This window comes from Dermacentor variabilis, chromosome 5, assembly GCF_050947875.1.
Source record: "Dermacentor variabilis isolate Ectoservices chromosome 5, ASM5094787v1, whole genome shotgun sequence".
Classification (NCBI taxonomy): Eukaryota; Metazoa; Arthropoda; class Arachnida; order Ixodida; family Ixodidae; genus Dermacentor; species Dermacentor variabilis.
In genome coordinates, this window is record NC_134572.1 from 111277710 (window position 1) to 111301922 (window position 24213).

General features: G+C 47.7%; 12 non-coding genes across 12 annotated transcripts; all 12 read left to right on the top strand.

Moving 5' to 3' along the window:
- Positions 1-9579: 9579 nt before the first annotated feature.
- TRNAT-CGU (transfer RNA threonine (anticodon CGU)) lies at positions 9580-9651 on the top strand. Its single transcript has one exon. It is a non-coding gene; the product is annotated as a tRNA-Thr (tRNA).
- A 101-nt stretch (positions 9652-9752) lies between these two features.
- TRNAT-CGU (transfer RNA threonine (anticodon CGU)) lies at positions 9753-9824 on the top strand. The gene has a single exon. It is a non-coding gene; the product is annotated as a tRNA-Thr (tRNA).
- Positions 9825-9933: 109 nt separating this feature from the next.
- Positions 9934-10005, top strand: TRNAT-CGU (transfer RNA threonine (anticodon CGU)). Its single transcript has one exon. It is a non-coding gene; the product is annotated as a tRNA-Thr (tRNA).
- A 101-nt stretch (positions 10006-10106) lies between these two features.
- TRNAT-CGU (transfer RNA threonine (anticodon CGU)) lies at positions 10107-10178 on the top strand. The gene has a single exon. It is a non-coding gene; the product is annotated as a tRNA-Thr (tRNA).
- Positions 10179-10287: 109 nt separating this feature from the next.
- TRNAT-CGU (transfer RNA threonine (anticodon CGU)) lies at positions 10288-10359 on the top strand. The gene has a single exon. It is a non-coding gene; the product is annotated as a tRNA-Thr (tRNA).
- Positions 10360-15677: 5318 nt separating this feature from the next.
- Positions 15678-15749, top strand: TRNAT-UGU (transfer RNA threonine (anticodon UGU)). The gene has a single exon. It is a non-coding gene; the product is annotated as a tRNA-Thr (tRNA).
- Positions 15750-15857: 108 nt separating this feature from the next.
- On the top strand, positions 15858-15929 carry TRNAT-CGU (transfer RNA threonine (anticodon CGU)). Its single transcript has one exon. It is a non-coding gene; the product is annotated as a tRNA-Thr (tRNA).
- Positions 15930-16037: 108 nt separating this feature from the next.
- Positions 16038-16109, top strand: TRNAT-CGU (transfer RNA threonine (anticodon CGU)). Its single transcript has one exon. It is a non-coding gene; the product is annotated as a tRNA-Thr (tRNA).
- A 108-nt stretch (positions 16110-16217) lies between these two features.
- TRNAT-CGU (transfer RNA threonine (anticodon CGU)) lies at positions 16218-16289 on the top strand. The gene has a single exon. It is a non-coding gene; the product is annotated as a tRNA-Thr (tRNA).
- Positions 16290-16398: 109 nt separating this feature from the next.
- On the top strand, positions 16399-16470 carry TRNAT-CGU (transfer RNA threonine (anticodon CGU)). Its single transcript has one exon. It is a non-coding gene; the product is annotated as a tRNA-Thr (tRNA).
- A 5980-nt stretch (positions 16471-22450) lies between these two features.
- Positions 22451-22522, top strand: TRNAT-UGU (transfer RNA threonine (anticodon UGU)). The gene has a single exon. It is a non-coding gene; the product is annotated as a tRNA-Thr (tRNA).
- Positions 22523-22630: 108 nt separating this feature from the next.
- Positions 22631-22702, top strand: TRNAT-UGU (transfer RNA threonine (anticodon UGU)). Its single transcript has one exon. It is a non-coding gene; the product is annotated as a tRNA-Thr (tRNA).
- Positions 22703-24213: the final 1511 nt, after the last annotated feature.

Consider the following 24213-nt stretch of genomic DNA (forward strand, 5'->3'; position numbering starts at 1 on the left):
GTTCCTGCCTGTCATCACCAACACTCAACTGTCCACAGAATACTGAATCATTATAACGCTTATTTTCGTGATCTTGATATTTTTCATAACTCACTGTCATTATTATTTTCCGAGCTTTGCCTTGTTGTTCTTGTTCCCTAGTTAAATGGCGCAGACCACTCTGGGGGATCGGCCATGAATCGGGCGTTGAAGGAACTGTTAGCATTTAAAAAAAATAAATGAGGATGAAATGAAGTAAGTATCTTGCAATTGGGCCGTGTTGTGTGATAGTCACAGACATTGTTCAACTGACTTTCACCTCCTTTTTCCTTTATATTTACCTCACGCATTGTTGTATGTGCACTCTTCTTTTCACAGTTTCTCTTTTTATTAATAGCGTTTTTTAAAATTTATATTCCCCTGGAGTTTGTTTTGTGTTGGTTTTTGGTTTCTGACGTATGCGTGCGCCAGCATTCGCGCCTTAGGGTTATTCCTGGGCGCGGTAAATGATTGATTGATTGATTGAGTGAATATATTATTATTATTATTATTATTATTATTATTATTATTCCGCACCTTTCAATCTATGCTATGCGTGATTAATCCTTTCTCGCAAATTTGCAAGTGAAATTTATTGTTCGTGCACTTGACTGTTGACCTCACAGTGCAGGTATGAGCCACGAAACGCAATAAAATGTACCTCGAGCACCATAGTATCAGTCTGTCTTGTGGGTGATGAAGAAGAAGATGTTTCTCTAGACTGTCGAGACACAGCAAAGTTGCTAAGGCTCAGAAGACCAACAAAATGTTTATAGCAACAGTGATCATCTCGTTGTCAGCATGTAACGTGTTCTGGGTGAGTGACTGCAAAGCTTACTTCTATCCGCAATCGCCGCCAAATATCAGAAAAAGGGGGAATAGTTCGACAAAGAAGAGACGTACGTCTTTCGACTAGCCAATGATGTCGTAAAGACCAGTGTTCCGCAAAAAGTCGCAGGAGCTCCTTCGTCTGTACACGTAATGCACCTACAGTAGATACACACAGCAGTGCGTGTGAGCGTAAGCTTGCCTCACTTTGTCAAGCGATGTAGCCAAGACTTGCGGCGAGGTTTTGATCTCAGAAGGTACAGACGTACCAACGCGATTGATTCTCTACTTGAACGAGCATGTAATCGGCAACCGCTCGATGAAGGAGGGGTAACTAAAACACCTTTCGTATACACGCCTTTCTATAAACTGTATTGTGCCAGTGCGTCTTTTCACGTGGCTAGGAACATCTGGGCGGCGCCATAACACGCATCGGAGTGATGCAATCGCACGTGAACGCCTGCTCGAGAGCGCTATAGCAAAGCTACGATACTGGCCTTCCACACCTGCTTGCAACAGCCGAAAAAGTGTGCATTCTGACACGCGAATGCAAAGGACTGCTGTTCCACCAAAAGCTCAATCAATCAATCAATCAATCAATCAATCAATCAATCAATCAATCAATCAATCAATCAATCAATCAATCAATCAATCAATCAATCAATCAATCAATCAATCAAAAGTTGTTTATTAATGTGCCCAGGAACAACCTCGAGGGTCTTGGTGCTGGCGCACTCGGCAAAAACAATGCACAGGAAGTACAATGCAAGCTCACACACGCACATACACACGCGCGCGCGCATAAAAAAAGAATATTAATTTCGCGAATGCAGATTTTTAACAGAGCATAAAATGTGTACACGAAGAGAATACAAAGCAAAAGTGGAGAAACAGAAGACAGGATTACAGAATGACGGAACACACAACAGATGTGAGAGTTCTTGTTCAGTTATTGAAATTCTTCTGCAACTCCTTTCAGGAAAATATTAAAGTTGCGCATGAAGATATCCAGGCACTCTAATTGGGCGTTATATGTCGCCTGCACTCTAGTCACAAAAATCTGAAGGCTGAAAGGCGCGCTATTTCCTTGTGCCTTTCTGCGGAATGTAAAAGTGCATATTAGAAAGCAAGTGCGAACAGCACATTTTTCCATGTGAAGAAAGAGAACATCCATTTTATTAGGTGAGAATAGGTAACGTGAGTGTCTGTGTTAGCTCTATGGAGATGGAAGGCTTTTGACAGAATCGATATTCAACTATAGATATGAACTTTTTTTTTTGCACATTTTCGACAAGTTCACAATTTGACCTACAAGTGCCGCCCCAAACCACGGGAACGTACTCAAGAACTGAAAGGCATACGCTCTTATATAAAGTTACAAGTGACCCAGGTTGTTTGAAGTCTCTCGTTACCCGACAAACTGTGCCGAGCGTTCGAAGTGCGCGCTATCTTGTCTGTTGAGCGTGGGGCGAGAAACTCAGAGAGCTATCGAAGTACACTCCAAGGTCCTTCGTCCCCTGAGCTCTTGGCAGGAGAAAAATCTTTAACGCTACAGGGCAATATTCTTTCGCGTAAAGCTTACAACTCTCGTTTTTGATGCATTCATGACAAGCTTGTTTTAAGCGCACCATGACTCAAAATTTGCAATGTCCTTCTGAAGGGCGGTGCAATCATTAACATTTTATACCGCTTTGAAAAGTTTCGCGTCCTCAGCACATAAAAAAAAATTAAAGAGTTTCGAATGACTGTCGAAACGTCGTTAACAGTGAGAAAAGAAGAGGGCCCAGGACAGACCCTTGAGGAACTCCACTTGTAACCGCATAAAGTTCTGACGACTGACCCTTTACGCTAACGCAGCAGTACCGGTCGCGTAGGTAGCTTCTTATCAGCACTGTGACAGAGTGATGCAGATCAAGTTGTGTCAACTTTCGAAGGAGTATTTTGGGGCATACGACACCAAACGCCTTAATGAGGTAAAAATAAATGACATCCAGCTGTCCTTTCTTATACACTGCTTGAGAGGCATGCATCAGGTCAGATCAGGTCAGTTTATTTCCTTAAAGGCCCCTTTATCAAGGGTGTTACATAAGGGTGTTACATTCTTTTCCTAGCTTTGCTTTGTTGTCATAGTTTCACACATTGTTCAACTGAATTTCTTCTCCTTTTTCTTTTATATTCACCTTGCGCCTTGTTGTATGTGCTATTCTCTTCAAAATTGTTCTTTTTATTGATTTTTTTACTTACATTTCCCCGCAGTTCTTTGTTTTTATTGTTCTTGTTCTGTTACAGCGAAAGCTGTATATGACTAACTTTCCGTAGTTTTTTCTGCGTCCGGCAACAGAAACGGACTTAACGATTTCCAACACACCCGCACACAATGGGTCTCATTGTTTGCTTTGTGTGTTTGATCCCGTACGGGTGCAGTGCGGCGGCGCAGATGTCAAAATGCGGAGCAGATTAGAACGCTCGCAGTGAAAAAAATAGCGTGATGTCAAGATTATTGCAGTACATAAGCAGGAGAGGTATCGACGCTAAAAGAAGCCGCTTTATCGACGGGGCAGACACGTGTGGTTCGTACACCCGAAGAACAACACGCGTACGAGGAGCGCCGGAGGGAACAGCAACGAGAATGTAAAAAGCACCGGCGCGAAACGGCTACCGACGAAGAACGTTCCCGTGGTGCTGAATGAACAAATGAGAACCGTTCCACTCTCTGAAGCTGGAATGGTAGCGAAAGCACTTTGCTTTTCGTTTGAGAGCTTTGACTGTCGTCAGCTTTCGCTGCCATTCCATCTTCACAGAGTGGAATGGTTGTCATTTCTTTCTTCTTTTTTTAGTGCATGCATGCGCCAGCCCTCAGACCTTATCATTTTGCTGGGCACGGTAAATAAATCATTGATTGATTGATTGCTTGATTGATTATTACTGTTTAAGTGGCCTAGTTCGAAAGCTCCGTAGCTGACCCTGGGCACTATAATAAACATTTAAGTGTTTGAGTGATTGATTAATTATTATTCGTTCTTGCTTTGCGCAGGTGATATCAAGATGTTAAGAAATGTACTTCTAGACACAGCGTGGCGCTTTAATGATTTTGTCGAGCGACGTGCTCCGAAAAAGCTCGCACTGACCAGCCAGACGACCATAACAGTATGCATGCACGCAAGACGAGATGGTCTAATCTTCCTTTTCAAACTTGCTCATGGTTTCGTCGACTGTCTATAACGCCCTGCTGATCACGAGGTCCCGATGGTCGGCTGTGGAATTGATTTGTTCATGCTGCTTAACGTCCCGAAACGACACAGCAGCTATGAGTAACGCCGCAGTGGACGGTTCCGAATTAATTTTTTTTTGACCACGTAGCGCGCTTTAACCTGCGCATAAATCAGAATACACGAGCGCCTCCTTCTCTCCCTTTCCCTCTTTCTTTTTGCATTTCGCCGCCATCGAAATGCAGCCACCGCTGCCGGGCATCGAACCCGCGACCTCAGGCTAAACAGCAGAACGCCATACCTCACTGCGCTTCCACGGCTAGTTGGCCGCGGAGCTATCGGCCCTACACGAACCCCGATTGTCTTCGGGGGGACCGGCGCCCAATCTTTGTCGTGAGGGCCCGTCGCCTGCGTTTTCGCGACTTGGGGAAATTCGCAGGCCGCCGCCCGTGCGCTCGGCGACGACGAGGAGCCGTGCGGCAACACCATCAGCCCGTACCTGATCAACGTGAGCCACTCGCAGATCGAGCTGCTTTGGAAGAAGGCGCACCGGGCGTCCGTCTACTGCCTCTGCAGCGGCAGCGTGTCGCGCGCCGGCTTCACGGCCGACTTCGAGGGATGCGACGGCGGCGCGCGCTGGAGGTGCCGCGAGAGCGGCGCCTCGCCCGCCGCCATCAGCGCCGCCGAGCTCGAGCCGGCCGCCGAGTACGTGTTCTGCGCGCGCCGACGCTGCGCGGGCGGCGGCTATAGCAGGGACGCCGAGTGCGCCAGGGTGCTCTCGGCGCAGCGAGAAGGTACGCGAGCTCGACAGTGAGCGCAGCGTCCGACCGCGTGCTTCACTTGAGGTCGATCGCCTTCGGGGACGAAATGTCCAGCGCGATGCCTCCTCCTTGGCGGCAGCGTTTCTAGCGCGCGCCAAAACGCAGGAAATAACGAGACAGCGCACAGTTGCCGACTACCAATTGAGAGTTTTGTTGAGGGGTAGCGCAGCAAAAGAATGCAAGGACAGGTGAATGTATAAGATGATGGAATGGAAAAGAAGATAATCGCGGGCAACTTCGTCGCCTTCCTCTCGTAGCTATCTCGGAGGTATTGGCCGCTCTGTTGATTGGTGCGCATGTTCTCTGCGAGCAACTACAAAGGTAATATCCCGTCTGTTGATTGGTACACGTGATCCTCTCTTCATAAGCTTACCGATACTTCGGTGCAGTGACATTAAGCTGTTCAATGGCCTCGGGAAATATAAACACCAGATGTTTCTTTTTTAGTAAGGCTGCAAGAATTAAATAAAGAAAGGATGCCTCTACAGCAGACAGCACAATTATAATCCTCAAACTGGACTGATTGAAAATGCGGACATTACTTGCGCAATAAATCAAAATGCATAATTGTGTATTACCCATAGATTTTATAAATTGAAGTTTTAACTTATTTATCACAGCCAGTGAGTAGGAAATGCATATGTTCACTTAGAACAAATTCTCACGATTATACGCATTTATATGCAGCGTCAAACTTGTGGTAGAAATGCGCTTTTCCCACTTACCTTTCATAACAAAGCTCACTTTTATGCACTGAAGCCAAGAAAATTGGAGGACGCTTAAGCTTCGCCTTTAAGTGTCGAATGCGAGAGCATTCAAATATCCCTGACTGCTTCTCACGCTTCCCGACAACAGCAGCTAATGTAACCGTAACGTTTACCGGGAAACGTCGGCGGCGAACGCTGTGCACGAAGGCGAGCTTTCTGGTAGAAACGCGGCCTCTTGTGTGGGCCAGTCCCGGAGGTAGTGCTCAGCAGCACACACACACACAAAAAAAACACAATTTTCAGGCTTATGTTATTCATTTCACACTTTTAATATTATAATCTGACAAGATTTAATACAAAAGGCATGCGCTGTCGCTGCTTTGTTTCATGACAGGTGTTTGTGGGCTGTCATTCTCAAAATTCGTCAAAATTTTGTCAAGCATCTAAGACAAGGTATGAGCAACTTTAGTGATAGAATGCTTAGCAAATATAACCCGCATATGCAGCATGTCATATAGCAAGGCGTGGCATATACATATACCTAAATATATAAGGGGATCTTCCGGATATATATATTGTAACGATGTTAATAAAACAACGGTATTTATTAAGGCCGAACTTTTGCCCACAAATAAAAGTCACTGCGGTCGTGAAGAAATCCGCGGCATTCGCGTTCTCAAACTGGGCTCGAACCGTCTTCCTCTTTCTTCTCCCGTGACACCTCATGCGCGTGGCGCATGCGAGCCGGGTCCAACCGGCTACCCGTGCCACGAAGATCGCTGCCTGTTGCTGAACAACACCACGGTGCGGCGTGCACAGTGTCCAATACGAAGGGCGCGCAACTTGAATGTGACCAAGTTGTCGCGGCAATATATATATATATATATATATATATATATATATATATATATATATATATATATATCCGGCAGATCTCACTCCCTCTGGGAATCGATGTTACGCAAAGAAGTGTGCGGGGAGCCTACCAATATAACGAAGCGACCATGAGACCACCAAGACGTAGGCGGCTGTTTTATGACTTACATGACACACATGTCATGATTATCATTTATGTTCGTCTACACTCTTGTCATACTATGCCAATTTTGGCACATACCAAGACGTAGGCGACCGTTTCATGACCTTCATGACACGCATGTCACCACCTATCATTTATGTTCGTCATACACTCTTCTCATACTATGCCAATTTCGGTGCATACTAAGTTAACGAAACTACCATGAAAACAGCAAGACATAGGCGGCTGTTTCATGACCTACGTGACGCACATGTCATGATATTCATGTCATGACTAGTCATTCATTGTCATACTATGCCAATTGTGTTACCTACCGAGTTAACCAAACTACCGTCAGAGCACCCAGACGTAGGCGGCTGTTGCACTATGTAGCCGGCATTGCACAATCTTCAGGATCGGCCCACGTATGGCGTGTGCTTAACGCCTACTTCACCTCCACCACGGGTCGGCCCGGCATTGCACTATCCCCGGGATCGGCCGGCGTATGGGGAAAGCTTAGCGCCTGCTTCACCACCGCCGCGGGTCGGGCCGGTATTGCACTATCTTCTGGATCGGCCCACGTATGGGGAGTGCTTAACGCCTGCTTCACCTCCGCCGCGGGTCGGGCCGGTATTGCACTAACTTTCGGATCGGCCCACGTATGGGGAGTGCTTAACGCCTGCTTCACCTCCGCCGGGGGTCGGCCTGGCATTCCACAATCTTCGGGATCTGCCATGTATGGGGAGTGCTTAACGCCTGCTTCACCTCCGCCGCGGGTCGGGCCGGCATTGCACTATCTTCGGGGTCGGCACACGTATGGGGTATTTTTTGCTTACTACGCCAACGACACGAACATTTTCTTCGACGGTAGAGGTATACAGCTTCACTGTATTATACAGCTTTGCTGTAAAAAGGTCTTCATTGAAGTCAGAAACCTTACTTCACTAAAGCCAAACATTGTACTCAGTGAGACCATGACATAGTGATTATTTAAGTGAACAGACGTAGGGGTATAAGGAAGCCTTGCTCTGTAGTCATATCTGAAATTCGTTTCCCATTGGCAGACGGGACTGCACAGAATCCGACACTGACAGATGGCGCTTGTGGTCGGTGTCCCTAATTCCTGGACATGAGCAAAAAGAAACGCTACATTGCAGAGCTTGTTCTCGTAGAAAGGTAACAAGACACTTTGTAACGACTTTGGTTTAGCGATATTACCAGACCAAAAGCACGTATTGCACCAATTATTCTGCTAGAAAATGGTCTTAACAAGAGAATAAGGCTGTACAGCTATTAGAGTAAAAAAAAAAAAAAGAAAAAAGAAAACAAACTGCGGATTCACTTTGTTTCGGTGTAACCTCGAATTTCTGTGTTGGCAGGATGGAAGTTCACGGTAGACCTTATGGAGCCTAGGAGGGCGCTGGTGCTGTGGACGCTTCAGGATCGCGGCGAAGATGAACCGCAGCACTACGAGGTCACATGGTGTTGCTGGGTTGGCGGCTTGAGCGCCTGTCAGAACAAGAGCTCGGGCACCGACGGCGTCGTCATCACGCACCTGGGCGCTTGGCTCACCTACGACGTAGCAGTCGGGACGCGCTCGGCGCTGCTCTTCAAGGCTCGCTTCAGGACCAGGCCAGACAGTGAGCGCCGGCCAAATCAATTTGCATATTATGATCGGATATTCGCGGTTCAAAATGCGGCTTCGAAGTGTTTCCAACCTTGCTCTTTATCAAAAGCAGCGTTGTAAGCAAAGTTAAGCAGTTAAGCATTTAAGTTAAGCACATGCCGTGACCGCTTATATGCTTACAAGGCACAATGCAGTGGTGAAATTCTGATTGACGAAGTATGACGAAGCTTTAGCTTGTTGCTTAACAAGGGGCAAAGGGGGTACTGTTCGCCAACGCTTTGTGGTAGAGCGCTGGTCTCGTAAACCAGGAGTAGTGATGCCAAACCTCACTGGCGGCACTCAATTTTTTTAATGATGTTCTCTAACACGCGCAGATGATAATGTAGCATTTCCCCCCCCCCTCCCCACCCCCACCGAATAATGAAAGTGCTGCATTGGTGCAACTTCTGGCCCGCCGCTCACGTCGGCCGCTAACGCTCAGAGATTCTACTTTCGGCTACCGTACGATAATGATCTATGTGATATGGTCTCGCCCGTTACTCTGTATAAATCACACTTTTGTTCCGGACCATAGGTAAATGTTCTTAAACGAGTTAAAAGTATAAATGTACCAGGAGGGGCGTAAACCTTTTTCTTCAGATTGCGCACAAACACGTTAGATGTGAAGACTTATCTGGATGGAAAGGGAATTTTTTTACCATGAGGGACTCACTGTTTGATTTGTCGGAAGCCAGAAACTTTCGATCATGTATTTCTGGATTGTTGTGAAACTTTTTTCTTCTGGGATATATTACAACGTACCCTCAAGAAAGACCTACCTATGGACGCTTTCGGAATAAGATTATTGCCATTTAAAAATGCGGATGGTATTCCATTCGACCTCATTATGCTTTCGAGCCTCCATAGCATTTGGCGATCTAGGATGGCATTTTGGAACGCTGAGACAGACGCGTAGCCGATACTGCCATACTTCAGGAAAGCATCAGCAGAATTACAGCTGTGTACCACTTTCAAACCCCAGAGCCTGAATGGCTCCTTAGCTAGAAGCAGTGTTAAACATGCGCGAATATTAACGGGTTCACACAATAAGGCCAATTCTTAGAGACAGGCTTCCCGAATGTTTCTATTCGGTGCTTCTGCTGTTTAATGTGGCCATAAAGAAAAAAAAAGAGCCACATACCTCACTGGTAGAGCACTGGTGTCGTAAACCAGGGGTCGTGAGTTCAAACCTCACTGGCGGCACTGAACTTATTTTACTGTTGCATGGAACGTGTAGAGTATAATATATCATTTTTGCCCCGAATAATGAAAGTGCTGCATTGGCGCAAAATTTGGCCCGCCGCTGTCGTCGTCCGCTGTAGCTGAGTGGTAGAGCACTGGTCTCGTAAACCAGGGGTCGTGAGTTCAAACCTCACTGGCGGCACTAAATTTCTTTTAAGGTACGTGCAGTGGATATTGTACGTTTTTTACCGCAAACAATGAAAGGGCGACATTGGTGAAACTTTTGGCTCGACGTTTCTGTCGGCCGCTATAGCTCAGTGGTAGAGCACTGGTCTCGTAAACCAGGGGTCGTGAGTTCAAACCTCACTGGCGGCACTAAATTTCTTTTACTGTTTAAGGCACGTGCAGTGGATAATGTACGTTTTTTTACCCCAAACAATGAAAGTCCTGCATTGGTGCAACTTTTCGCCCCCTGCTCCCGTCGGCCGCTATAGCTCAGTGGTAGAGCACTGGTCTCGTAAACCAGGGGTCGTGAGTTCAAACCTCACTGGCGGCACTAAATTTCTTGTAAGGTACGTGCAGTGGATATTGTACGTTTTTTACCGCAAACAATGAAAGGGCGACATTGGTGAAACTTTTGGCTCGACGTTTCTGTCGGCCGCTATAGCTCAGTGGTAGAGCACTGGTCTCGTAAACCAGGGGTCGTGAGTTCAAACCTCACTGGCGGCACTAAATTTCTTTTACTGTTTAAGGCACGTGCAGTGGATAATGTACGTTTTTTTACCCCAAACAATGAAAGTCCTGCATTGGTGCAACTTTTGGCTCGACGCTTTCGTCGGCCGCTATAGCTCAGTGGTAGAGCACTGGTCTCGTAAACCAGGAGTCGTGAGTTCAAACCTCACTGGCGGCACTTCATTTTTTTTACTGTTTAAGGCACGTGCAGTGAATAAAGTACCGTTGTTGCCCCAAAAAATGAAAGTGCTGCATTGGTGCAACTTTTGGCCCCGCCCCCTCCCGTCGGCCGCTATAGCTCAGTAAATTACACTTCCGGCCCCGAAAGCCTACGGACGTGTTTTTCATGTGCTCCAACGGGGCGGTGTTAGCGGCCCAGTTTAGCCGCGGAAACAGGAACGACATGGAAGACAGCCACGAGTACCAAGTGCTCCTGCCTCATTTGCCAAAAGGTCGTGTTGTTTTGAAATCACTTTTTTTGCACGGTGATCTACGAGCAAGGCCGTACAGAGTTGAAGACTACCGGGATGCCCTTGGACGTTTGGAACTGCTGCCTGAGGTTGACGCCTTAGGAGCATTTCAGATGAATCATGTGTGGGCTGTTGAGTTGAAGAGCCATGAAAGCATGAAGAAGTTGTTGACTACGGGGAATATTACTGTGAAAGGCAGAAAATGTCTGGTAGTAGACCCGAACAACGAAGATGTCCGAGTGAAAATGCACTGGGTCCTCCCTAACGTGACGAACGACGACATACGTGTGGCCTTTGAGCCATACGGCGAGGTTATGGAAACGACAAAAGAGCGCTGGCGTGTCCTTGGCATTTCTGAAAAAGGTACGACAACGCGCGTGCTGAACCTCAAGCTGAAGGCCGGGGTCACGACTGAAGATATTCCATATCAAGTACGTGTCGCTGGGGAGCCTGCTCTCGTAGCTATTCCAGGCAAGGCGCCAGTTTGCTTGCGCTGCCAGGGTAAAGGGCATATCCGCCGCGACTGCCGGATTCCGCGATGCTCACGGTGCCGACGATTCGGCCATGGCGAAAGCGAGTGCGTCCCCACGTACGCAAATATAACGGGCCACAGAAAGGACACTGACATAATGGATAATATCATGGACGAGGCTGAAGCTGAAGAACCAGCTGCCACTGTGACAAAGGAACAAAAACCTGTGGAAGCGCCTCCGGCAGCGGTACAACAGCGTGAGCCAGCTAGTGAAGCAAAAACGTGTGAAAAAGATCCTGCCGGTGCAAATAGTGATGACGTGCACAACAAAATGAATGGAAAATGCCACCAAGGGAAATCTTCTAGTGAAGCTATGGTGACGTCGCCAAATGAAACACCGATGGTGCAGTGTCAAACAATGGAAAGCGTTGTAGAGGCGTCGGCAAAGCGCATGCACAGCGACAGTGTCGGCGAACCGGACCATCTGGTTGGTGCAGGTGGCGGGGGGCCGCCTGTGAAAACGGCGTTCACGAGACGAACGTCGTTATAGCCGAAATCGAACATTCCTCCTGATAGACGCCCGGTGGATAAACCGCCGGAATAAAGGCGGGGACGCGCTTCCCCTTGGTGAGTGAGCAAGATGGGACCGAAAAAGCGACGCCGCCTAGAAGATGCTGTCCTGTCCAGCTACCGAACTTCGGTTGAGGAAGCAGGCGACGGGCAGCGAGTGCATCCTGACCCACTACCACAACTGAGTGAAGACTCCACTGCATCCTTGCCTTCTGGGGTAAACACTGCCCGATCCGAGTGCTCTTCACAAATTAAGGACGAAAAACTCACTCTTCCCTTAACGTGTTGCCACTTTGAGTGTACGGGGATTGGCGACTAAGAAACGGCAAAATCAACTTAACCGACTTTTTTTCTGGAAAATAACTTATACATATTAGCCGTGCAATAAACAAAGATAGAAAGTGAGGAGCAAACGGATCGAATGGTGGGAACTTTCCGAAGGCACTTCAATGTTTGTGTTAGCCATACGATAGGTACCTCCGGTGGTTGTGCAGTTTATATAAGGAACAATGTGGGCATTGAAGGTGAAAAAGTAGTTGCGTCAGAGGCGGGACGGTTGCTTGTTGTTGACTTTTCGTACTGCGCAAGGGAATGGCGTGTTATCTGTATATATGCACCAAACATCGATCATGAGCGTGTTGATTTGTTTGAAGACTTAGAAAAATTTTTGAAGAGTGATAAATACTTAATTGTGCTTGGTGATTTTAATTGTGTATGTTTGGCTGAAGGTCGAGCCAAGAACACCCCTGTACGAGATAAAAGTTCGCGAGTGCTTGTTTCACTGCTCCAGGAATATTATTTAGAAGACCTCGGTTATTTATTGTTAAGAGGAAGTAGCCCTATCTATACGCATTACTAGCGCGGAAGCTGTGCTAGGCTGGATAGGATCTGTCACTGTTGACCTTGCAAGAGATTGTGGCCACTATGAAGTGAAACATGTCTTTCAGCGACCATAGCCTTGTCATGACTACACTAGGAAGCAACCTCAGAAAAAGCCGTTTTAATTGGGCTTTGTGGAAGTTCAACGGGAAACTTTTGCAAGATGAAAAATTTATGGAGTGTGTAACAAAAAGAATTAAACAAATGGCGTCCAAAGAGCCACATGAGTGGGCAGCTGAGTGGGAAAACGTTAAGAACGACGTCAAGGTTATTGCGATTGAAAGGGGAACCATTATTAGTCAAAAGCAAAAGTGTAATGAAAAAGAACTCCAGTGCCAACTCGATTTTCTTGTATGTATGGAAAGCGGCAATCCCGGCATGTATATAAAAGCAATTCGCGAAGTGAAAAGCAAACTAGAAGTAATTGCAACCGAAAAGTACACAGCAGCAGTGATAAGGGCGCGAGCGGAAAAGATATGGTTGGGTGAGACGCCCAACAAGCGAGCGATTTGTGACGAAAGAAAATACGCAGCTCAAAACAAAATACGACAGATCAACTACCGTAACGAACAGATATCAGACAGGAGTAAAATTGAGCAGGCATTTGTCCAACATTACAGCGTATTATTTGCGAATAAAAGAGGCGATAAAACTGGGCTGAGAACAGAGGTCATTAATCTAATGCCTAAGCTCGATGAAGAATGTAAGACGCGATTAGAACAGCCAATAAGTATAGAGGAAGTGAAAAGTGCTATAAAAGAATTAACTCCAGGAGAAACACCTGGGCTGGACGGAATAGGAGCAGCCAGTTACAAAATATTCATTGCAGAAATCAGCCCAATTCTGCATAAGGTTATTAGCAAAGCCTATAAGGAAAAACTGTTACCGCCTTCCTTTCGCGCTGCCCATATTATTTTGATACCGAAGACAGATGATCCAACTAGACTGTTATCAGTAGGGGCCAATCGCCCAATAACTCTTACAAATGTGGACTATAAGATCTATACCAAAATTTTTGCTAAACGTTTGCAAAGCGTTACTATGCTTCTCGTTGGACCGCACCAGACATGTGGAATAAAAGTCGTTCGATATGCACAAATGTGCATGTAGCCCGCAGCGTTCTAGAATGTTGTGATGCCGTCTCGGGACGGGTTGCTATGTTACAACTCGATCTCGCCAAGGCTTTCGACCGTGTCGCACACGTGTCGCTCTGTGCTTGAACATCTTAATATTGGCAAAGTGTTATGAGAAGGTTTACACATGGCTTACAATGATTGTACTGTACGCATCATAGTTAACAAGAACCTCACCCAGAGTATTGACGTCCCGTCATCTATAAAACAAGGATGTGCGTTGTCATCGCTGCTTTTCGCTCTTTATCTTGAACCCTTCTGCCTCAGTCTTATTATTAATGAAAAAGTACGTGGTTTCAGGCTTCAGACGCATCATGTGAAAATCCTTGCCTACGCTGATGATGTAGGAATCTTTTGCACTGACCGCAATAGCATAGAAGAAGCCATAAGCGTCACCAAAGATTTTTGCAAACAGACAGGTTCCGCGATAAACTGGGAAAAAAAGTGTCGGTTTCTGGCACGGAATATGAGACTTTAAACCAGAACGATTTGCGACCATCACGTGGGTAAGAAGTCCTTCTACGTATTTAGGCGTGCCTCTCGAGCAATATAAACAAACTGGAGATTACTGGGATGACCTAACGCCAAGGGTGAAGGAAAAAGTTGGAGGGTGGCAAGGCCGCGAATTATGGATGTTTGCTAGGGCCAGTGCGTGCAACGTTTTTTTGATTGCCAAAGTGTGGTATGTGTTGCAGTTTTTGTCAATGTCACGCCTCCACGTGCAGAAACTGCACCGAATATTTGCGGTTTTTATTTGGGGCTCCAATTGGGGAGAGAGTCAGCCGCAGTAATCTGTTTCGCCCAGTGAAAGACTGAGGCCTCGGCCTTTCTCATCTGTTCATCCGACAAATTGTGTCTCGTTTTAGGTTCCAGCGGGACCAGAGAGACCCGTTTTTGAGAGCGATGATGCAAATGCGCTTTAAGAATTTATTGCCCCAATTTCTTGTGTATAGTGCGGCTTCAATCGAGTGTGGTGTAAAAGGTTACTTCCGGGAATTAGTCACGTCATTTAGGATACTTAAAACACGATTCTCATTCGAGTACCTGAGCCTCGTACCGAGAAAGAAAGTATATAAAGATTTAATCGATGTAATGATGCCAGTAGCATTATACAGATCGCCAAACATTGCAGGGCCAGGGCAAGATGTATTAAAAAGAGTTAGAAAAATGTCTGTTGGAGGAGCTGTTAAAATATTCTTTTTTCAAATTACACACAAACACACTCCCTGTAAAAACATGGCTCGATGAAAAGGGAGTATTTGTACCGTGGACAACAAACTGCCTCTTGTACAAGAAACCAGAAACAATCGAACACACGTTCATTGTTTGTTTGGATCCAGTCTTTTTTTTGAGATGTTTTGAAACGAACCCTGAAGAAAGAGTTACCGATAATACCACACGGAATTCGATATATCTCAGTACAGAATGAAAAGAGCTTCCCCTATGACATGATCATGATACTGGGGCTACATCGCCTTTGGATCACGAGAATGGGAGTCAGGCACGCAGAGCCCAAAGCAAAGTCAGCCAGAGAAAACGTTATAGAGAGCATAACCTACATGCGCGCTGTATATCGTACTTTAACCGAGCCACCAGATTGGATTTTGGTACTTGGTGAGTTGGCACGAATTAAAAATATTTAATTAACCACACTGGTCAAGCAGACCGAGGTGGGTTTTATGTATGTACATGGCTTTTCTAAATAAAAGTTACCCGCCGTGGTTGCTCAGTGGCTATGGTGTTGGGCTGCTGAGCACGAGGTCGCGGGATCGAATCCCGGCCACGGCGGCCACATTTCGATGGGGGCGAAATGCGAAAACACCCGTGTGCTTAGATTTAGGTGCACGTTAAAGAACCCCAGGTGGTCAAAATTTCCGGAGTCCTCCACTACGGCGTGCCTCATAATCAGAAAGTGGTTTTGGCACGTAAAACCCCAAATATTATTATTATTAAATAAAAGTTATAAAAAAAAGCCGCTATCGCTTAGAGGTAGAGCACTGGTCTTGTAAACCAGGGGTCGTGAGTTCAAACCTCACTGGCGGCACGGAATTTCTTTTACTGTTTAAGGCACGTGCAGTGGATAATGTACAATTTTTGCCCCAAACAATGAAAGTGCTGCATTGGTGACACTTTTGGCTCGACGCTTTCGTCCGCCGCTATAGCTCAGTGGTAGAGCACTGGTCTCGTAAACCAGGGGTCGTGAGTTCAAACCTCACTGGCGGCACTGAATTTCTTTCACTGTTTAAGGCACGTGCAGTGGATAATGTACAACTTTTGCGCCAAACAATGAAAGTGCTGCATTGGTGACACTTTTGGCTCGACGCTTTCGTCGGCCGCTATAGCTCAGTGGTAGAGCACTGGTCTCGTAAACCAGGGGTCGTGAGTTCAAACCTCACTGGCGGCACTGAGTTTCTTTCACTGTTTAAGGCACGTGCAGTGGATAATGTACAACTTTTGCCCCAAACAATGAAAGTGCTGCATTGGTGACACTTTTGGCTCGACGCTTTCGTCGGCCGCTGTAGCTCAGTGGTAGAGCACTGGTCTCGTAAACCAGGGGTCGTGAGTTCAAACCTCACTGGCGGCACTGAATTTCTTTCACTGTTTAAGGCACGTGCAGTGGATAATGTACAGTTTTTGCCCCAAACACATGAAAGTGCTGCATTGGTGAAACTTTTGGCTCGACGCTTTTGTCGGCCGCTATAGCTGAGTAGTAGAGCACTGGTCTCGTAAACCAGGGGTCGTGAGTTCAAACCTCCCTGGCGGCACTGAATTTCTTTCACTGTTTAAGGCACGTGCAGTGGATAATGTACAATTTTTGCCCCAAACAATGAAAGTGCTGCATTGGTGGAACTTTTGGCTCGACACTTTCGTCGGCCGCTATAGCTCAGTGGACATTCCACTTCCGGCCACCACAGCGGACGGTCACGGAATGTTGTGCTCCATAGGGGCGGTTCATGCGGCCCAGCCGGGCCGCGGTATCAGGCTTACGGAAACGTCTTCACAGGATTACCAGCTTGTTTTGCCGCATCTGGCATCAGGTATGACCGTGTGTAATACCGTTTTTTTGCACGGTGATTTGAAGGCCAGGCCCTATCGAGTCGAACATTTTCGTGATGCGCTTGACCGTCATAAGCTGTTGCCGGAGGTGGTGGCCCTCGGGGCCTACCAGATGAACCATGTCTGGGCTATAACGTTCAAGGACGAAGTCGGAAAAAAGAAGCTGCTGTCAGCGAAGGCCTTTAGCGTCAAAGAACACCGCTGCGTCGCCATTGACCCTTGCAACCAGGATATTAGAATGAAGCTGTTCTGGCTCCTTCACACGACTCCCGACGAGGACGTCAGAGCAGCCTTGGCGCCGTTCGGAACGGTGACCGAAATTTCCAGGGAGCGGTGGCGAGTACCAGGGTGCGGCGACAAAGGTTCTCACACGCGTCTGGTGTCGTTACGGCTGAAGGCTGGTATGACCATGGAAGACATCCCGCATCAGCTACGAGTATCAGAGGACCATGCGCTCGTGATCGTGCCAGGCAGAGCTCCGCTCTGCCTCCGATGCCGCGGCACCGGCCATATACGGCGCGAGTGCCGTGTGCCACGCTGTGGGCTCTGTCGTCGTTTCGGCCACGACGAGGCCCATGCGTGAGAAGCTACGCTAACGTGACCGGGTCTGGCCGGAGCGACGCGTTAGACGAGCACTTGATGGATCAAGCGGACGTGGAAGAGACTGCTGGAGCGGGCGGAGACCCACGAGGCACGGAAGAGAAGCCAGTGGTCATGGCAAGCGTCAAGTGCCAACCCAGAAAGGGCAGTAGCGAGGCAGTGGCCAAGAACGAAGTGCAAGGTGAACCGTCTGCAGAAAATTCTACGGTGCGTGAAAGTGGGGGCGACGCGGAGGCTGCCGAGGGCGTTCTGCGACAGGGCAACTCTGGCGCTGCCTTCATCGAAGAATCCGGCGAGCAAATGGACCACGCCAGCGCCGTTTCAAAGAGACCTCGCGAAATACCCGATCAAGATGGCAGGCTTGAGCAAGACGACGGTATCAGCAGCGAAGGGCCACTGTTGTAATCGTACCGCTGGCACGAGTTGTTGGGAACTCGGCGCTGACGCCCGTTGTTGCACCTGGGTCGCGAGCCCCAAGGGTAGCGTTGGCCTGGCGGCCTGGGGTACAACTGGAAGCATCCGAAGGTCCCGGCAAAGCATGAGTCGACTGGTAACAACAAAACAACTTGTTTATTCTAACATCGCAAAGAGTTGGCGGTCAGGTTGACCGAAGTAGAGAGACGGGAGTGCACTTTACTCAACAGAAGAAATCGGAGCCCTCTTTTGGCGTCCGGGGGCAGCTGCTTTTATACTCTCGCAGTTGAGGGCAAGAAGGAACCCCTCTATAGACGAGCACGTGACGGTGCCGCTCTGGCACAATGGGATAAGGTGGCGCAGCCGTCGTGTCGGCGCCGTTCGGGCACAATGGGGAGGAGAAGGTGGCTCACACGTCGTGTCGGCGCCTGTCGGGCACAATGGGGAGGAGAAGGTGGAGCAGCCGTCGTGTCGGCGCCTGTCAGACCCCCTCGCTTCACAGTTGTTGGGAGCTCCTCTCCCCGGCTGCCGCGCTTCGACAAGCGTGGGCACCAATATGCACATACACTCACACACGCACATGAAGACACGTGGCATTGGAACATGCCTGGACGCGCTTGGCAGGGAGGCGTAGCGGCGGCGCCGAACGGGCCAAAATGTCTGCCGCTTTGAACGAAGCCCCGGCGTCCGTTGCATCCGCGCCGGCTAAACCGCGCGTCGTAGGCGAAACGTAACACCACCCGCGAAGGCTTCCTCTTTCCGGCGGTCTACACTCAAGCCCAAGCCGAACGTTCCGCTCGAGAGGAGGCCGACGCGAGAACATCCACCTGAGGGGCGTCAGACGCCGACCAATCCGCCAGGTGGTCGGCAGACGCCGACCGTCCCACCAGACGGGCGACAGACGCCGACTGTCCCACCAGATAAGCGGACAACGCCGACAGTTCCCCCGCGGTAGCGGGGTGCTGTTTGGTAGAAGGCTCAGTAAGGACTAGGTGCTGCGGAACCTTTAAGTGAATGATGAGTAGCGCATTTGGTAACGTCATGCCTTCGCCGTATGAGACGGAGCTTATGATGGTGCAGGGTTTTGTTTTTGTAAGTTTGGCGGTCTTTGATTCCGAAATGTATTGTAGTTTGCGCTTGCTCTTCTCTTTCAATGGCAAATAATCATGGAATAGCAATACGTATTGGCACGCTTAACGTACGAGGGTTAACGGCTAGACGGCGACAAGCATAATTAAGTCGCCTGATGCTGGAAAACGACATAGATATTCTTGCTGTTCAAGAAACTAAAATTGAAAGCGAAGAGCAAACGGACAAAATGGTTCAGGTGTTTAAATCGCGTTACAACACTTGTGTTTGTCATGGAGTAGGTAAGGCCGGTGACTGTCTTTTATTTTTGCGTAATTCAATAGGTATTGTTGAGCAGAGTGTAATGTCGGCCCAAGATGGGCGATTGGTCCTATGTGATTTCTCTTTCAATAATGTTGATTGGCGAATTGTCTGTGTGTACGCTCCAAACAAAATTAGTGATAGAAAAATTTTTTTAACTTTGTTGAGTCACACCTGACGTGTGAAAGAACATGTTGTTCTTCTTGGTGACTTCAATTGTGTTTGCATGTCCGAAGATAGGGTGCCCAGTAAAATAATACGGGATACAAGTGCGCATCAACTCTGCGCAATCGTGGCAGACTATGATTTAGTAGACGTTGAAAGCATATTAAGCGGTAACAGTGTTGTTTTTACTCATTTCCAAGGGCAGAGTCACGCTCGACTAGATCGTTTGTACGTATCAGCAACCTTGCGCGAACGGTCACTAGCTACGCTGTAAAGCACGTGAGCTTCAGTGATCACAGCCTAGTAACGTGTACATTAGGCACGAAACATAGAGGGTCTCACTTTAACTGGGAACTGTGGAAAATGAACGAAACGATCTTAAGTGATGAATGGTTTGTCAAAACGGTAAAAGAAAAAATTGACGTAATCCAAATAGATGCTCCAACAAATTGGGCTGAGCTGTGGGAGCAGTTTAAAATTGAAGTGAAAATGAGTGCGATCGAGAGGGCTTGTGTGATGCGTCATAAAGCTAAACAAAGAGAGAAAGAACTGCAAAGCATGCTCGATTATTTTCTAAACGCGGAGTGCACAATACCGGCATTGTTTTCGAAACAGATTAGAGAAATTAAACGCGAACTTGAAAGGGTTGACGCTCAAATTTACCAAGGAGCCGCGATAAGAGCACGATCCGAGAGGCTGTGGCTGGGAGAGGCGCCAACTAAGCGCGCGCTCAGTGACGAAAAGGGTTACGCATCCAAAAACATAATTAAAGAAATTTGTTTTAACAACACAATGTCAAAAGACCCAGAAGTAATTGCAAAAGCTTTCGTTGAACACTACCGAGCGTTGCTCGGTAGGCAGGTGCCCGTAACAGAAGAGTTTGTAAACACCTTTCTAACACTTCTGACAAAATTACAAGATGAAATAAAAGAGGGACTCGAGAGACCGATCTCTGCGAAAGAAATTACAGAAGCCATAGAAGACTTGGGTAAAGGAAAGGCGCCTGGACCAGACGGCCTAGGAGCAGCTTTCTATAAAACTTTCAAGGCAGAAATAAGCGAGATACTGCACAGTGTAATATCAGAAGCTCATGAAACTAAGCACGTGCCGCCATCATTCAGAAAAAGTCATGTTGTGCTTATACCGAAAACCACCGATACGGTAAAGCTGAAATCTGTCGCTGGATACAGGCCCATAAGTCTTACGAATTCGGATTATAAAATCTACGTGAAGGTGCTCGGAAAAAGGATGCAGTCAGTTATTAAATCCATAGTAGGCCCACACCAAACATGTGGTATCAGGAATAGAACAATATTGTCGAATATTCACATCGCTAGGAGTATATTGGAATGCTGTGATGCGAACCTCGAATGTGTAGCAATGGTTCAGTTAGACCTAGAAAAAGCTTTTGACAGGGTTGCTCACAGCATACTTCTTGCCCTGCTAAAACACATTAATGTAGGCGAAGTGATTCAGGACGGAGTAGCCATGGCTTATGAGAACTGTTCCGCTCACCTTATAATCAATAAAAGACTCAGCGAAAATATACCAGTATTATCCAGTGTGCGCCAGGGGTGCCCTTTGTCGCCCTTACTTTTTGCGATTTTTCTTGAACCTTTCTGTTTGAAGGTACGAGAAAACGAAAACATTCGCGGCTACCGTCTTTTAACTCAGGAAGTAAAAATACTAGCTTACGCAAATGACATCGCACTTTTTTGCATTGACCAAGAGAGCATTCGGGAGGCAGTCAAGGATGCAAGAAAGGTTTGCAGTCTAACGGGGAGTGCCATAAGCTGGCCAAAAAGCTTAGGCTTCTGGCACGGTGAATGGGACAGCCGGCCTGCAGTGTTAGAAACAGTACCGTTCACAGATACGCCAACCAGTTATCTTGGTGTTCCTTTGGAATACTATCGCGATACCACGACGCAATGGACTGAACAAACCGAGCGGGCTAAAGCACAAACAACGAAGTGGGGAGGCAAGAATCTGTCAATATTCACGAGAGCCACTGTCTGCAATTTATTTCTTGTCGCTAAAGTGTTTTATATGTTGCAAGTTTTATGTATATCCCGAGTGTGTGTACAAAAGTTGCACAGGGTTTTTGCTATGTTCGTGTGGGGATCAGGATGGGAGCGCACGAGTCGTCTGAATCTGTTTCATGCTGTGCAGAAAGGAGGGCTGGGTTTGTCGCATTTATTTTTGAAACAAGTAGTGTCGCGTTTCATGTTCTTGCGCGACGAAAGCGATTGTTTTTTGCGGTGCGTTATCCAGACGCGATTAGGTGACGCACTGCCAGAATATGTTGTGACGTCGTATGGCATACGTCAAGTGGTTGTCCGAGATTTTTTGTTTGAAGTGATAAGCTCTTTCCGTTTTCTAAAAGTACACTTTTCTTTGGAATACCTGAACACTGTCGCAAGAAAGCGATTATACCGAGATTTAGTTAATATCATGTGTCCAGTACCAATATACCGTGCAGTATATGCACTGGGGCGTGAGCAGAATGTCTTAAAAAGAGTTAAGAAAATGCCTGTAAGAGCAACAACAAAAACATTTTTTTTCATGCTACACACTGGCACGCTTCCTGTCAAGCCATGGCTGCAGGAGAAGGGGATCTTTGTACCCTGGAGTGTGAATTGCCAAATATGTCAGAAACCGGGGACAATGGAGCACATATTTCTGGAGTGCAGGGACTCAGTCTTCCTTTGGGACATTCTGCAAAGGACACTAAAAAAAGAATTTCCTTTAACACCTTCTGGAATCCGTTTTTTACCGTTTGAAGAGACAGAAGGCGTGCCATGTGATATGGTGATGTTACTCTGCATGCACAGCGTATGGAAAACACGAATGGCGGTGCATAATGAGGATGTTGACGCTAAACCAGCCAAAGAATATTTTGTTGAAAATGTATTGTACATTCGCGAAGCGTTTAAAGCGCTCAGCGAACCACCTGAGTGGTTAACAGCATTTGAAAAGCTTGGAAACATTCAGCCTTTTTAAACCAAAATTAATCGACAAGGTACACCCGCACATTGAACTGTCTTTTTTGTTTTGTAATCGCAGCGGAGAATAGCTGTGAATCGTGTATTCGTTATAAAACAGGCAATAAAGAAAAAAAAAGCCGCTATAGCTCAGTGGTAGAGCGCTGGTCTTGTAAACCAGGGGTCGTGAGTTCAAACCTCACTGGCGGCATTAAATTTCTTTTACTGTTTAAGGCACGTGCAGTGGATAATGTAAAATTTTTGCCCCAAACAATGAAAGTGCTGCATTGGTGACACTTTTGGCTCGACACTTTCGTCGGCCGCTATAGCTCAGTGGTAGAGCACTGGTCTTGTAAACCAGCGGTCGTGAGTTCAAACCTCACTGGCGGCACTAAATTTCTTTTACTGTTTAAGGCACGTGCAGTGGATAATGTAAAATTTTTGCCCCAAACAATGAAAGTGCTGCATTGGTGACACTTTTGGCTCGACGCTTTCGTCGGCCGCTATAGCTCAGTGGAGATTCGGCTTTCTGCCGCGCTAGCGAGCGGACGTGCCGATCATGAGCTCCGTAGGAGCGGCTTCAGCGGCCCAGCAGGGCCGCGGTACCAGGAGTTTTGCCTCAGAAGACCCGGAATACCAAGTTTTGCTGCCTCAATTGCCGACAGGTCGGATAGTTTTAAATACAGTTTTTCTGCATGCGGATGTGCGTGCCAGGCCGTATCGTGTGGAACATTTCCGAGATGCGTTGGCTAGCTTAGGCCTACTTGCCGATGTCATCGCCCTAGGGGCGTATCAGATGAGCCACGTTTGGGCGGTTACTTTCAAGAGCGACGAAGGCGTGAAAAAGCTTTCAAGCGCCAAGAACCTCAAGGTGAATGAACATCGGTGCATTGTCGTTGATCCTGCCAATCAGGCCGTGCGGCTGAAGTTGCATTGGATGCTTCATAACGTGTCGGACGAGGATATACGGACAGCCCTGTTACCGTTCGGAAAGGTCACGGACGTTTTCCATGAAAAGTGGCGTGTTCAAGGAGTTCAAGATAAAGCATCGTCGACACGGGCGGTGTCCCTGGTTCTGAAGACGGGTATGACCGTAGAAGACCTGCCCCATCAACTTCGTGTAGCTGGTGAGCAGACCCTAGTTGTGGTACCGGGCAGAGCACCCCTTTGCCTGAAGTGCCGAAACACCGGACATGTCCGACGTGACTGCCGCGTCCCGAAATGTGCAGTATGCCGTCGCTACGGCCACCAGGATACGGAATGTGTTAAGACTTACGCATCCGTCGCAGGACCTGCGCTTCGAGAGGACGTGGCTGACCTGTTAATGGATGAGGCTGACGTTGATGAGGCTTCCCGCGTGCTAGTACCACCGGCGGACATAGTTGCAACACCTTATGTGCCGGCTGCTAAAGCCACGAAGGTGGTAAATGTGCTGCCTACGAGCCCGAAAGATGCAGTGCAAAGGCCATGCGACGAAGGAGCCAAAGAAGAATCGGCCGCAAGATCCGCCACTGCCGAGGAGGCCGCCACGGAGCACGGACCGGCAACTCCCTTGATGGACGTCGAAGAATCGAGTGCAAGCCATGTGGCTATCAAAAGAGCGAGGGACTCGACCGGCAACCTGGACGGCAGCCTGGACGGCAACCTTGACAACGGGGCCAAAGACGAGCCGCCGCCAAAAGCGCAGGCGGGTCGTCGTGTGCCCGTGCGCCCGAAGCCAAACATCCCGCCGGACAGACGGCCGGCGGCAAAACCGCCTAAGTAGGACTCGGCGCCTACTGGGGCGCCCGGACTAACGTCGTGAAGAGATGGCGTCCTTTTTGGAATCGGGCTTCGCGTACGCTCTAAAGGTACGCGTGTGGATCGAGCGGTTTTCAGTGCAAAAGTTATGCATGCAAATTT